Source organism: Thamnophis sirtalis, unplaced genomic scaffold (genome assembly GCF_051295495.1).
Source record: "Thamnophis sirtalis isolate CommonGarterSnake01/CBP01778 unplaced genomic scaffold, rThaSir2_p1.2 scaffold_6, whole genome shotgun sequence".
NCBI lineage: Eukaryota > Metazoa > Chordata > Lepidosauria > Squamata > Natricidae > Thamnophis > Thamnophis sirtalis.
The window spans coordinates 39,283,518-39,298,910 of record NW_028261386.1 but is presented as its reverse complement, the minus strand read 5'-3'; the positions used below and the strand labels follow the sequence as shown (position 1 = coordinate 39,298,910).

General features: G+C 38.5%; 1 protein-coding gene across 1 annotated transcript in view; it reads right to left on the bottom strand.

Moving 5' to 3' along the window:
• Positions 1-2,081: 2,081 nt before the first annotated feature.
• Positions 2,082-15,393, bottom strand: part of STPG4 (sperm-tail PG-rich repeat containing 4) — a 57,945-nt gene continuing 44,633 nt past the window's right edge. The window contains exons 5-6 of the transcript XR_015696932.1: positions 4,827-4,962; positions 2,082-2,203 (exon numbers count right to left, since the gene is read on the bottom strand). The gene's annotated coding sequence lies outside the window, so the exon portion shown is untranslated. The remainder of the gene's footprint in view (positions 2,204-4,826; positions 4,963-15,393) is intronic.

Here is a 15,393-nt window from a genome sequence, read left to right as displayed (position 1 = left end):
GGTCCCAGATGCTCTGGTAGCTTTGTTGTTTCCTTGACCTGTCAGGGCAAACCCCTTGAATATAAAATGGGAACAAACTCCACTCCCTACTAACACTGATGTGACCTACTTTAGTAATGAAACATCTGCAAGAAAACAACCAAGTTCAGAGAGCACTAGGTACCCCGTATTTCCAGAATATTTTATTAAGAAAAAATTAGGGCAGCTCAGCTTTAAAATTTCAACAAGGATTTTGTTCTAGACCATCAGAAGTTTTGGGACATTAAGCTACAGCTTGAGATACTGACAGGGACACAACCCTTACAATATTTTCTTTAAGAGTGTTCCACAAATGCTCCATAGTTGGGGATCATTAGAGCTAAAGATAAATCATTAAAAAGTCACCAAAATTGCTTGTACAAATCATGTACCATGATGGGAGATGTTGGGATGCACAAGGGACAAAATTACTACAAAATTTGGGACCTATAGTTTGGGACCTATTGCAGAATATTACAATGGTCCGTGAGTCTAATTTGTCAAATTTTAGGCTAAATCAGTTTTGTTTGTGCTCAGGGATGTATAAAATAAAAGTATAGGCATCTGTGAAAGCACAGTAACTAGTTATAACTGTAGCTTCTTGGTTCTTCGTATCATTTTATCCTTTTGTTCCTTTTGTAGTACATGGCACAAATAACAGCATGTTATTCCATATAACTGACCTCTTGCCTCTTAAAATTTTATTTCCAGTTTAGAGGAGATAGTCTAGACCAGTGTTTCTCAACCTTGGCCACTTGAAGATGTTCGGACGTTAACTAACTCCCAGAATTCCCCAGCCAGTGAATGCTGGCTGGGGAATTCTGGGAGTTGATGTCCGGACATCTTCAAGTGGCCAAGGTTGAGAAACACTGGTCTAGAAGAGTCATTTTACTAATATTTCAGTTGCGTTGGTATTTACTTTTAATTAGGCTGCTGTGATCATTCTGACTGATCTCATGTACTCACCTGAACTAGTTCATTTTCCCATAAACATACTATCAATAACCAGATTAGATAAGATAGGTGTAAGCCCCTATGGTATGGCTATCCAAACTTACCTGCTGCTACTTTCTTTCTAAATCTCAATTTAAAGTAGGATTGGGTATGGGGGTTTAGTCTTTAGGACAGAAATCACCTCAAAGTTCCAGTTAGAAGATAGAGAAGATAAAGGCCCTATTTTATCTCATATACATAATCAAGGTGCTAATTGAGTAATACAAGACTTGAATTTTGATAGCACAAACATTTGGCAGAGTACTACATAATCAACTAAACAATTTTTTCAGGCTATATTCCTCACATAACAGGACCCTTCCCGAATGTCCTTTCTCCATTATTGTCCCAGTGACAAAACTGGGGCATTACAATTAATTTGCAGGGAATAACTAAGGCTTACTATGGCAGTGGTGACTCATCACCTGGCAACCACCATTTCCCTCCTTGGTAACCCGGTAAATGATGCCGCATCTTCATAAAGCAGCGCTTCAGTGAAAAATAGGATGAAGTTGAAGAAGACAAACACAAATCAGGATCCATGTTAAGACTAGGACCAGACATTCTTGGATATCTGTTTATTAGCCAGTAAACTTCACATTTGTGCATAACAGCCTCAGCAGTGTTTAATGGTTATGAAACTTTTCATATACTGTGTAGTAGAATACGTAAAATATTGAATCCATTAAACTCTGAAGATTGAGTGAGTTTAAACAATTGCAATTTGGTGTAACAGCATAAATGCTTTCTTATTTTATTTACAGCCAACTGTTCTGGAAACTATTATTATATATTTATTGAGAGTTTTATTTCGGCCACTCTTCAGCCAAATATGGTTTCGATTAGATGCCACTGACAAAAATAATACTGTATCTAGTTATTACAAGTCCATTCCATTAATTTATATAAGAGTCAAAACTCCCTTTTGTTGCAGTACATGTTTTTGTGAAGGAGAAAACTGCCAAGGATGAGTTATTTTGTGGAGTTTTATTATATGATAGATATTTTAAATTTTATAAGCTGCTCAGAGTCTCTTATTGTTGGTTGGTTATATAAATGCGTTAATGGATGGATGGGTGGATAGATGGGTGGATGATAGATAGATAAACATAGCTGAACTACAACTTACTAGGTGAGTCCACTTTGAGTTACAGCTTGGCAATTTCTGGAGAGTCATAGATAGGCACTCCATCTTAGAGAAAGTAGAAAACATGAAAATTAATTAACTGTATAAACATGATTAATTAGGAACTTTTCACTGATGAATGTGTGGGGCTTGAAAGTCATTAATTACTTAGAATACTTCGGTACATTATAAACAATTTTTCCCCTTTTGCTCTTACGTCCATAATTCTAATATGTAATATTCTCCAAGAAAAACTACATCATTTATTTCATTTGGAAGCCAGTCTGCAATGCCTTTGAAATTTGATATGCCTTTTCACAATGAGACATGACAACACTGAGTTTGAAACAGCTTTCACCAGATGAATAAACAAATCCCAGAGAGAAAGATGTGCTGCGCATATAAGGTCATTGCTGCTGCTTCTCATTCTTTGCATCAATGTACACAAATCAAATTCTGAATGATGCCTATTGGTTGCAAAAAACAATTTAGTATATTTCTGAGGGTTTCATATGGAAGGTAAATGGAAGTATCCTATCCAGGAAGAATCAAGGTTAGTACCATATTATGGAATTGAATCATGGAATCAGAAGAGACCATTTAAACTCCAGTATAGGCATTCAAAGAATCCCTGACAGAAGGATTTATAGCTTCTGTTTAAACACTCATTGAGTCCTCCATCTTTTGGGGTAATTATTTACACAATCAAATTTACTATTGTAAATTTTCCAATATTAATTTGGCATATGCAATTCTTTTATCATAAATATATTGTTTCGTGCTCTACCTACTAAGCTAATAAAGAATTTGGCCTTCTTTAAAGTGACCTCCTTTCAATTATTTGAAGAATGCTATCATATACCACTTCAATTTTCTCAAGATTAAAGAGTTCCAGTTTATGTAATTGCCAGTCAAAGCTTTTAGTTGCTACTGTACACGCTGATCATTCTTACTACATTCTCTGAACTTATTTCAGTTTGTCTTGAGTCCTGTAACTATGAAACCAAAAAATGGATTTAATACACCAACATGATTTAGACTATACTTATTTTTAATGAATTTGCCTTTTTGACAGCCAAATGGAACTGCTACTAATCCAGTACTCAAAAATCCTTTTCACAATTAAAATTACCAAGCCAAGTGATTCCCATCTTATGCACGGTATATTTGATTTCTGTTGTTTTAATCCCACTTTTCTAATCTTTCCAGATTATTTTGAATTTTATTTCTGCCTTCTAGGATATTGCCTATCCAATCCACTTTGCATTCTCTGCAAATATATAAGCATTTCATTTCTTCAGTCAAATCAAAATATTAATAAAAATTACTGAAAAGTAGACAAACCAGGACTGAATCACATGGTACCATCACTATTTCTCTACAATTTGATGAGGAACCATTAATGTGCTTTTCAGACTACCTATGTGTCAGTTATCAGTAATGCCACTCAATTCACATTTAATTAGTTTGCTAATTACAAAGACATGGAATTTCTCTTTTTAATGTTTTTCTGAAATCGGAGTATATTACGTTTACAGCATTCCTATAATCTACTGGTGCAAAGATGCACTGTGCAAAAAATTAAATAGTTCTTTTGACAAGACTTGTTTTTGACAGATCTTTTGCTTACCTCAACATTGCTTATAAATCATTTTATGTTTTGATCCAGAATATTTTCAGATACCAGTGTTAAACTGACTGAATGACAGTTCCCTAGATCCCGCTTTCCTCTCTTTTTGAATATAAGAGTCATTTATTATTTTCCTGTTGGTTGACACTTTACAGTATATGTATATTATGTAAGGGGTCAGCTGAATCCCATCAGTAAGTTCCTTCATTATCCTAGGATGAAAGTCTTCTGGCTCCTGAGATTTAAATTTACTCAGAATAAATGTGATATTTCTATCAATTCCAAACCTGTTCTTCATTCTGCTTTTCAGAATTGCCAGATTAAATGTATGTTGTCTTTTAAAAGAAGACATTGCTCTTATATGTATCTTTTTCTTTTCAGGCCTTTGTTAAATTTGAATGGACAACTACATTGCCTTCTTCAGAATTCACATTTTGCTTATTAGGATTACTTGTTGTGCTTTTAAACTCTCTATTTTAAAATGTCCCATCTACCTTTGCAAGATCCAGTGGTGGGTTTCTACCAGTTCAGACCAATTCAGACGAATCAGTAGTGGTTTGGTGGCCTGGGTTGCTGGAACTGGCAGCGACCCAGGCCTCCCATGCCCCTGAACCGGTTCTCCGGGCGGCGCCATAGATGCCGCCATCTTGTTTTTTGCTTCTGCAATGCGCAGAACTTTTTATTGCACATGTGCGCAGCACACCCATGAGCAAACTGGCAGTAGTGCCTGCCAGAACCCACCCCTGGCAAGATCTCTTTCTTTATGAAACCACATTGGCTGTTTTTGCCAGTCTTTCAGAAGAATTGTGCTTTACATCAAGGTTTTTATAACTGTTCTGCTGAAACATAATGTCCACAAGACTTTGAGGGGTTCCATGACACACTACAGGGGAGGGGGAATGTTCATTGAGGAACCAGAGAGCACTCAAACAAAACCAATTTTCTAGTGCAAAAGTTTTGCCTTCTGGAATTTTTTTTTAAAACACCCCACAAGTCTGTAAAAGTTAGAAAACCCCTGCTTTAAATGGCACCTTTTAAAGGAACCCTCACTTTTCTTACCATTGCTTTTCTCATTAGTTGCCTCCAGTCTGAACATTGCTTATTTTCGCTCTTGCAGTGGTTATGATTCAAAACAGCTTCTGAATTGTTCAAATGTGTTAATTTGGCTACATCTTCTGCTTCCTCTGACCTAATTCTGGCGAGAAAGAGGTAGACAGAGATGTGATAAGTATAAATATGCTATGTGACCTAATCATGACTAAAGCAGACACTAGTTCATGGGGAGCCATTATAAAAAATCTCCTTCAGGTTCCAAAGGGAATATCCAATCAGATCTAAACAGAAAATGCTTTCCCATCTCCATAACCTCATTCATAGGCCATGAAAGGTATGAGAGATTTAAAGCACGTGAGATTTAAAGCACTGCTTCTCCCGGACTACATAATTACCTTCTTGTCTCGAAATAGAAGGACTAGAGGAAATAAGCTGGTGTTGTGGCCCGCCTGCGGCCAGTGGAGCTGGCAGCAGATTCAGACAGTGAGGAGGTTGGGGAGGAACATGGGCCAGTCCTGGGGCCAGAGCCGTATGCAGTTTTCAGCTGCCTTCAGATCAGATGAACAGCTGGAGCCTGTTCCCAGTGTGCGCATGAGCAGAGTTGCCAGATGAAGGGAACAGCTATAGAGCGGGTCGATTTGGGAGTAAGGCCACAGGTGGACGATGAATGGCCCTCCCAGAGGAAATAAAAGAGGAGCGAAAGGGGAGTGGAGTTTGCAGGAGACAATTAGTTCTCTTAATTGGTTCATCACTCTCCAGGACTCCTTGCCAAGTTTTGCAGATATCAGCCTGGCAGCTCTCCAAGCCAGATAAGGTCTGTGACTGTAAACCCTCCCTTGAAAGACTTCGTTGGATGTGAATGAACAGAATTCACAGCAAATTAATAAAAGGGTTTTTGTTGGGACAAGGAGTTTGCATCATGCTCTTGGGAAGCCTAGGTCAGAACAGATGGCCCACAGACTCAACATTTGTAAGGAAAGTATGGTGGCCATATTCCTAAATTTACAATAGACAAAAGAGCTGTTAGATGACCGCCCTCTATTTGAGTGATTGTGAAATTTAGTTTTGTAAAGCCACTAGTTTGTGTCTGATTAAAAGAGAATTATAAGAAAAGGAGGCATATAGATCACTTGGACTACTACTTAAGTATGAGCCATCAGTGTGCTGCAACTCACGCACACACACAAAAATTAACACAGTCCTAGGCTGCATCAACAAAAGAATAGCATCAAGATCATGAGTAGTGATAGTACCACTCCAAAGAGATCCAACAAGGAACTAAGGAGACATTTTCTGACAGTAAAAGCAATTAATCAATGGAACAGCTCGCCTTCTGAAGTTGGGATGCTCCATTTTTATAGATTTTCAAGAAAAGATTAAACAGCCATTTATCCAAGATTGAATAAGGTCTCCTGCTACAGGCAGACAATTGAACCAGAAGACCTCCAAGATCCTTTCCAGCCCTATGATTCTAATTACAAGAAATTATGATGATAACAGACCAAATTTCCTGATCCTTTCCAAACAGATTGGTGAAGAGTAAGAGTATACCTACTTTAAATATAGAAGAAAAAGAAGAAAAAATTGATGGTTTGAATCTTCAGGTTTGAAAACAAAAAATGCTTTCATTTTGATATAGAACAGATTAGAAAAACAAAGGCATGCAGGCCAATACTACTGTTATTATAACGGTATGGTATAGGAATCTTCAAAGTCTGAATATGCTTTCTTCCCCCCTCCCACTATCTTTGTGAGAACTAGGGAGGGTCTTGTTTGAGACCTATTCTAAGCTTAGTTCTGCCCTGGACTCAGGTTTTTTTTTTTTACCATAGCAGCTCCTCCTGATTCTTAATGTAATTCCTTCTGCCCATTACACAGACTGAGACAGCGAATAGGAGTGAGGCAGATGTCATGGTAGGCAGAAATGACCGTGGGAGACAAGAGGAACAGTCACAGACCAGACAACTATCATGCAAATTCTGTTACTGTAATCTTATGGTAAAGGTGATCTTGGTGCATGGTTTGTGCTTCTGGTCTGGAGTACTTCAAAGGATTGACAGCAGGTCACTGTCCACAATCACCTCATCCTCGTAGTCTGTCACCGAATTGTAAATTGCTTGTATAGCATGACTTGTGTTTGGATGAGAAGAAAATTTATCACTTCAACAATGGAATATCTAAAAGCTACGTCATCTAATCTGGAGATTAGGTGGAAGTGACATCATGAGGGCATGGCCCTTCAAAATAGGAAGACGTCTTCATGCCGCAGTTAATGTGTTGATGAGTTCTTAAGCACTGTGAAGTGTACACCAGGTGATTGTAGTAAGAGAGAAACTAAATAAAGATACATCAACGTACTTAAGTGAACTACATTCACCTGACAATCCAAATCTACTGACAGATTTTCCCTGCAATCGTGCCCTTTTGATTAACTGCTGCCACAATTAGAAGTGCCCTGAAAATTGCTGTGTTTATAAATGAGTAATAAGAAGGTTTCCTCGTCCACTTGTCATATGAGAAATATACTCCAGCTGCATTGATAGTGACACGCACTATTTCAGGAAAATCTGAGTTCAGGGGGTTAAGGTCTGGTCTATGCAGGTCAAAGGTGTTAATCAACCTACTCGTCTTTGTCTGGCAGAGATAATTAGCAAATGAACGTTGCCTTGGAAGAGGATCCAGGGTTGTAAGTCCTCTTGTCCTGGGCTGATTACAAAAATATGGCTTCTAGTTACAGGATCAGTTTCCAGAGCATAAACCTGCTCAAAGTAGAAATACAGTATTCAATCTCTGTTCTAATGCTTCTGTACTTACTCCAAGGGGGAAAATTGTAGAATACTATATAATATATATATATATATATATATATATATATATATATATATATATATATATATATATATATATATATATATATATATATATATTCGTCTTAGCTGTTACAATGTAATAAGGGTTAACCAGAGAGGCAGTTTCTGTAAGCAGGGCAATCAAGATGGGGCTAGAAACAACACCAGAATGTTTCCTTCCTGCCTTCCTTACAGGATTAGCCCTGTAAAGTGGGGAAAAACAAAAGGAGATTTCTTCCAACAACCGGTTCTCCAAGCTGCTTAGAAAATTAACAACCGGTTCTCCCGAATAGGTGCGCGCTGGCTGAATCCCATCACTGATATATACTGTATATTGGTTCTGATCCAGAAATATTTTGGGCCTATCAGTTGATTGTCGTGGTCATCCATAGAATGTCCAGAAAATTATGCTTGGATGAGGTCAGAAAATCTCTTCATACTTTGATCGACAGATCATCCCATACTTTTAAAGAATATTCTGACATGGAATTGATATATCCAAAAAGTAGAAGTACCTGGTTGCAGAAGACTGACATTTTAACCATAAATCTAGAGTCCTACTCTAGATTTAGAAACATTGGGCCTTCTGAGTGGTATTTTTTAGGTTTGGAGGAACATTTTTCTAACTGCCACACTTCTATTAGAAAGGAATTGGGGATATTGGACAGATCAGTTGTTTGACACAACAAAGTTATGGCACCTATTTGAAGTTGACAGTGGCAATGACCCTATGAATAAAACTAAAATAGTTAAATAGTTAATATTAACAATGTCTCTTTGTCCCATTAAAATCACAATAGAGCAGCAACATTTGGAGGGGCTCTGAGTTAAGTCTAGAGTTTTGCAATCAACAATCAATAGAGCCTTCTCTGCCATTGCCTCTGCATTATGGAATATCTTGCTCCCAGAGATGAGGGGGACTCCCACTCTCCAGGCTTTCTGCAAGGGGGTCAAATCTTGGCTGTGTAGTCTTGCATTGGGGGGCACAAATGTCCATGCAATTATGGGATGACTGGCCCCATGACAATCCCTTTGGTATGTATTACCTATTGCTAAATGCCCATCTTAAAATTGTTTACTTTTTTGAAATTTTATGTTAGATTTTATAACTTAAATATTTTAAATCTTAAATTAATATTAATAGTTCAATATGTTGTTTATATATTGATTACACTATACACTACCCAGGCAGAGCCACTCTCTGAGGGAGATAAGTGGTTTAAAAATAGGAAATATAAATATAAATAAAATAAGATGTATTTAAATATGAGCCAGCAGTGTGCAGCAGCTGCCAAAAAAGCCAACACAGTTCTAGGCTGCATAAACAGAGGGATAGAATGAGGATCACATGAAGTGTTAATACCACTTTATAATGCCTTGGTAAGGCCACACTTGGAATACTGCATTCAGTTTTGGTCACCACGAGGTAGAAAAGATGTGGAGATTCTAGAAAGTGTGCAGAGGAGAGCAACAAAGATGATTAGGGGACTGGAGACTAAAACATGAAGAACGGTTGCAGGAACTGGGTATGTCTACTTTAATAGAAAGAAGGGCTAGGGGAGACATGATAGCAATGTTCCAATATCTCAGGGGTTGTCACAAAGAAGAGGGAGTCAAACTATTCTCCAAAGCACCTGAGGGTAGAACAAGAAGCAATGGGTGGAAACTAATCAAGGAGAGAAGCAACTTAGAACTGAGGAGGAATTTCCTGACAGTTAGAACAATTAATCAGTGGAACAGCTTGCCTGTGAATGCCCCAACACTGGAAGTCTTTAAGAAGATGTTGGATAGCCATTTGTCTGAAATGATATAGGGTTTCCTGCCTAGGCAGGGGGTTGGACTAGAAGACCTCCAAGGTCCCTTCCAACTCTTCTATTGTATTGTAAATCTAAATAAAAATAAATAAACAAGCAAGGACTCCCTAGAGGTCAAAGTGAGACACAGATGAAATTGAATGAGAATCTCTATCTCTTCCTATTACAAGCACCTCCTAGTCAGCTTGTCACAGGCAGAAGCAGCCAGAAACCAAGAGAGAAAGCATAGTCTTCTTTCATTAGTAGTGTAGGAAGTTAAAACCCACCCCTCTACTAGCAAATGGAATATTTTAGGAAATATTAAAAGGACAGAATATTTTCTCTAAATGGGAGACAGAAACTCAGCTCTCCCTCACCCCACCTTTGTCAATAAGCCATTAAGGCCTGAGCCAGTTTATTCTACATAACAAAGATCTTCCCCCTTCAGCTCCAGGGTGATGGGATTAAGACATGATAGTATTAGCCCTTTACACATCTCACCACAGGGCACTTGGGAAGATTACATCATCACCCAGCAAGTCAAGCAAATCTGGGAGACAGCCTACAGAGTTGCCCCTGCATTGCCCCATGGGAGTCTGACAACCGATCAGAATACAAGCTCAAGTTCAAATCCCAGAGAGGACATAAAACCAGGGACCCTCAGCATCTCTGCCTTTTTTTCTTCTTCTTCACCCAACAACTTGAAGCATGTGATCCCGCTTTTCTGTTCAGGAGCTCAAGCCATGTGATCCTGTCCACCATTAAACCATCTTTCCAAACAGCCTCCATGTTTCCAGTGTCTTTTTCCCCACTTGGAACTGAACCCAGATGGATATTTCTTCCAACAGTAGTATGCATCATATACTATGTACCATGTACTTGCCATGTTTCCAATGGCAAGTAGCTCTGAGCATCATGGTGCAAACAGAAGTCATGACTGTAGTCATGAAGATCAAGTTTAACTAGGCTTTCATTTGTCTTTACAAATTGCTTCTGGAGACAGGGGAATTCTTATGAACAATACTTCAGCAGTTAAATCTGCTTTATGTTGCTCCCGAGAAGCTCTAACAGTCCAACTTGCTTTGGAGAATCAACCTGCTGTAACCTTCGGCAATGAGCAAAATGTTTACATTGCCTGGAGGGGGTGAAACTCTGTTGATGCAGAACTATTCTAAATAAGCAGCTTCTAAATGGCTATTTGCTGTCTTTCATCAAGAAACAGCAGAGCAGAGAAACCAGGCGATAATTTACCCCCTCTTGTATTAGTCCTGACCTTTGTAGATGCTACTATTACCCTTCAGTAGACAGAATATGAAATGCAACCGATCATTATTGTGTGTGTGTGTGTGTGTGTGTATAGATATAGATATAGATATAGATATAGATATAGATATAGATATAGATATAGATATAGATGTAGATGTAGATGTAGATATAGATATAGATATAGATATAGATATAGATATAGATATATAGATATATAGATATATAGATATATAGATATATAGATATATAGATATATAGATATATAGATATATAGATATATAGAGATATATTGATTGCAGAAGTATTTATTTTATTTATTTGTCTTGTATGCCGCCCACTCCCGGCGGACTCCGGGCGGCTCACAAAAGACAAGGGAAAGGGGGGAACGAGACAAAGACAACATATTAAAAACAAAACCAACATTCACAATTTCCGTGGAGGTAAATGCTTCTCAGCTCCCCCCAGCCTGCTGGAACAGCCAGGACTTGGTGGCTTTGCGGAAGGCCGGGAGGGTAGTAAGGGTCCGGATCTCAACAGGGAGCTTGTTCCAGAGGGCCGGAGCTGCAACAGAGAAGGCTCTCCCCCGGGGAGTCGCCAGCTGACATTGGCTGGCAGTATCAGTAAGTCTGGGGACATTCACAAAACCTTTGCAAACACCAAAGAAAAAGATACAATTGAGTACTAGGGAGACTGTCAAACTATGCTGTCAAACATTAGTTTTGAGGGGAAAACATTACCCACCCCCAAAAAAACACCATCACATCAAAGCCAACATAGAAAGCATAATTTAACAGCTATAAAATATATAAAGAAAAGTTCTGAATGTAGTTCATCTTCTTTTGCCCATTAGTTAATACAGCCATTAACTCTGAAACTTTAGGGGAGGGGGAGATCCAGACAGGGCAATTCCAAAGTATCACCTTTTCGACTCACAGTTCCTTAATAGCAATTTAGAAGCAAGCAATGGTTGATTTCACTTTTGCTGACTCAGAAATGCCAAAAATGGAAGCAAAAATCACTGATCTCTCACATATCCTATAGCAATAAAAGGCCTTTTACTCCCACTCAGTACAAGAAAGAAAGATAAAAACTCAAATGTACTTCGCATGAGTTGTCCATTGCAGAAAGGTCAGGAGTCATCTCTGCTCACTTTAGTTGTGAAGATGATAAGTGTCAAGCCAGTATTTCTCTTTTAGGACCTGTTAGTGATCTGGAAGCTCAGGAGCCAAGAGAAAGAATAAGTAAAAAGAAGAAATGTCTTGTTCTGCCGCCAACGTCTATGGAGCTCCAGAATCTGCAGCTCTTCTAGTACAGCTGAGAGAAATAAATTGGCTGAACTGCTGAAGAACATCACAGAAAGGAATACAAGTTGATTCAGAAACAAAACAAACACCTTGTGTAGAAGTGCCCATAGCTGAAAGAAAGGGGTCAGGGGAAAATAAAGCTCAGAAAATCATACAATAATTTTGTGATAGATGATTAACTTTTCAGAGGAATGTGTCTTCACACAATCAACATATTGATTGTTGACTCCAAAGAATAATCACTGTGACACAATAAGCTCTAAAAAAATGAAGGGGCAATTATTTGAAGGACTGTTTTTTCCAAGTTTCAACTAGCTGACTATCAGAGTGGGAGGCAGGTTATATTACTGGTCCTCTCTATTAAGGAGGTCTATTCTAGTGGGATCAAGAACAAGGACCTTCTCCATGGTGGCTCCCTCATTTTGGAACATCATCTCTGCAGAAATAAGATTGGTCCCACATTGATACTCTTTTGAAAGGCCCTGAAGACATGGTTTTGCCAGCTGTTTTGGAGACCACAGAGTGATAGGGAGCCCACCAAATAGTTTGCTTGTTTCCAAGGGGATAGAGGTTTATTGGGTATTGTATTGGAGGTTTTATTTCTGTAGGCTGCCTGGAGTCACCATGAATGGGTTGGATGGCCATATATAACTTTTCTTAATAAATAAATAAATAAAACTTATTATACAGTAGTGTGAGTGGAACAGAATAATACAAATACTTAAAATGTTGTTTCTGACACAATATCAGAGGTGGTATTCAGCAGGTTCTGACCAGTTCTGGAGAACTGGTAGCAGAAATTTTGAGTAATTTGGAGAACCGATAAATACCACCTCTGACTGGCCCCGCCCCCATATATTCTCTGCCTCCTGAGTCCCAGCTGATTGGGAGGTAATGGAGATTTTACAGTATCCTTCCCCTACAGTGGAGAAGGAATTGAGATTTTACTTCCCCTCCCACGCCCACCAAGCCATGCTCATCAAGCTACACCATGCCTACCAAGCCATGCCCACAAAACCGGTAGTATTTTTTTTAATCCTACCACTGCACAATATGACTGATGTGGGTTCTTGATATGTAATAATAGCAACTCATCATTCAAGCTATCACTGAAGGACCAGAGTCCCAGTCTCAGTAGGCTTGGGAATAACCCAGGTTTTGCAAAAGTATGGGAAAAATATTTGAATATACTTTGAGGAGGAAGGGAGAAAACATCCTCTCTGTTTCAAAGAAATTCAGGCAGGGATATCTGGAAGAAACTAATATTTTTGAAGATAATGTAAAGATGAATGGAATTAAAAAAGTTATGTTCCTGATAAAGACTGCTGTGTTTAACCAATTAAATTTTTGGATTAAATAATTAAGATATTTATAATAAAATCTTAAAGCTTTATTCAATAATCCCCTTAAGCTCCAAAATACTTTATTTTATTTTAATTAGGTTATAATATTGTATACAATGAATGAAGTAAAATACCCTTGAATTCAATAGGATGTATTGCTGAAAAGCAATTCACGGAGTTATATTTTATTTCATTTTACTTGTGATAGGCCTGTTTTAAGTCAATCACCATAGTTTTCATGTGATTCCTACATCCAAAGAGCAGGAAACTGTCTAGTCAGCTCCTCCTAGTCCAGGCCATGGGGCTGCAAAAAAGAGGAAGACTCATGTGGCCCTAGGTCCTTATGCTCCCCACCCCAGATACATACTAATCCAAGCTCTTGGTTCAAGTTATATGTATTCTAACCATCTGCTTCTAGTGCTCTCACCAGAGGTGGTATTCAGCAGGTTCTGACCAGTTCTGAAGAACTGGTAGCAGACATTTTCAATAGTTCAGAGAACCAGTAAATACCACTTCTGACTGGCCCCTCCCCCCATCTATTCTCTGCAGCCAGAGTCCCAGCTGATCGGGAGGGAATAGGGATTTTGCCCACCAAGCCATGCCCACCAAGCCACAGCCACAGAACCAGCAGTAAAAAATCCCACAACTGGGTCTCTCCTGTATTTTATTACATTTCCTACAAGACCAAACTGAGCAGATGACACTGTTTACAGTATTTGAAGGGACCTAGAGCAAACTACTTTGTCTGTTCTGACTAGACATGCACAAACTATATGCAGTAAAAAGATATGCGTTATCTCAAATTATTAGACTCAGTGCCATGAAGGACTTCAGAAATAGTAACCAAAACTATGAATTGGTCACCCAGAAGCCAACTGTCAACCAGTGCAACTCACTTAGTAGTGATGACACAAGGACATATCACAGCATGCCAAAGCACTGCTGCATTTTGTACCAGCTGTTATTTCTGAGTGATCTTCAAGGGCAGTCCAATGTAGAATACATTGGAATAAATCCATCTCCATGGAGACTTTATAAATGGCCATACCCAATCATACTTCATCTAGAAATGATCACAAGTGGTATACCGGATAAATCTGTGCAAAGGTATCCTGGCTGCAGCTGCTACCTCCTCTGTGAACAGGAGTTATGACTGCAAGATGACTCCCCAAATTGTGAACCAATCTCAAACAGGGAAGTACTGTTTAGTCGCGATATCCAGACTGAGCAGAGAATGAGAAGTCTCATCAGAATTGAGCTTAAGTCTGTCCTTCTCCATCCATATCCAATTAGTCTCCAGACATTGGGTCAAGACATGTACTTATTTGTACATAAATCAAACTAGCTATTTTGGGTTGAATGTATTTGGTATTTGCAATTATTCCTAAAAGTAACTGAGGAGCAGAATAAGTTGACCAATGTTTTAAATTATTCAAAAGTATAGTAATGTGCCATGAAATCCTAAGAACTTTGACTTAGAAGTAATCATCACTACATTTAATGTAGCCTTGATGTTAAGGATTCATAGACCAACTATTAACAATTACAAAAGAATTAGCTCTATATCTTATCAATATTGTAATCTTGATGATCACCCTGAATGAGAAAAACTGACAGGTAACCATGACATATAACCACAGCAAACTCTTGCACCACTTTAAAAGAAAACACTTTCCATTCTCCATCTACCATATAATTGAACAAGTCCCCTTGCTTCTCGTGTATTTCATTGAGACTAAAATAGATGTAAGTGTGTAAACAGTCATTCTATCTGCCTCATTCATAATTGATGGCTATGTTTGTGGAGTGGATATTTAGATCAGCTTGGTAAATGGGAAGAAACCAGATACAATAGTGTCACAGGTCCGTCTTCGTTACATTGCAGGGATGGCAGCTGTTATTCTAGGCAACTTTCAGTGCAATGGGTGATGGAGGAGTAGGGGAAATTAATTGGAGGTGTATATTGCAGAAATAATCTTTTCCATGTTCTGCCCTGGGGCCACCTTTGATAGAATACA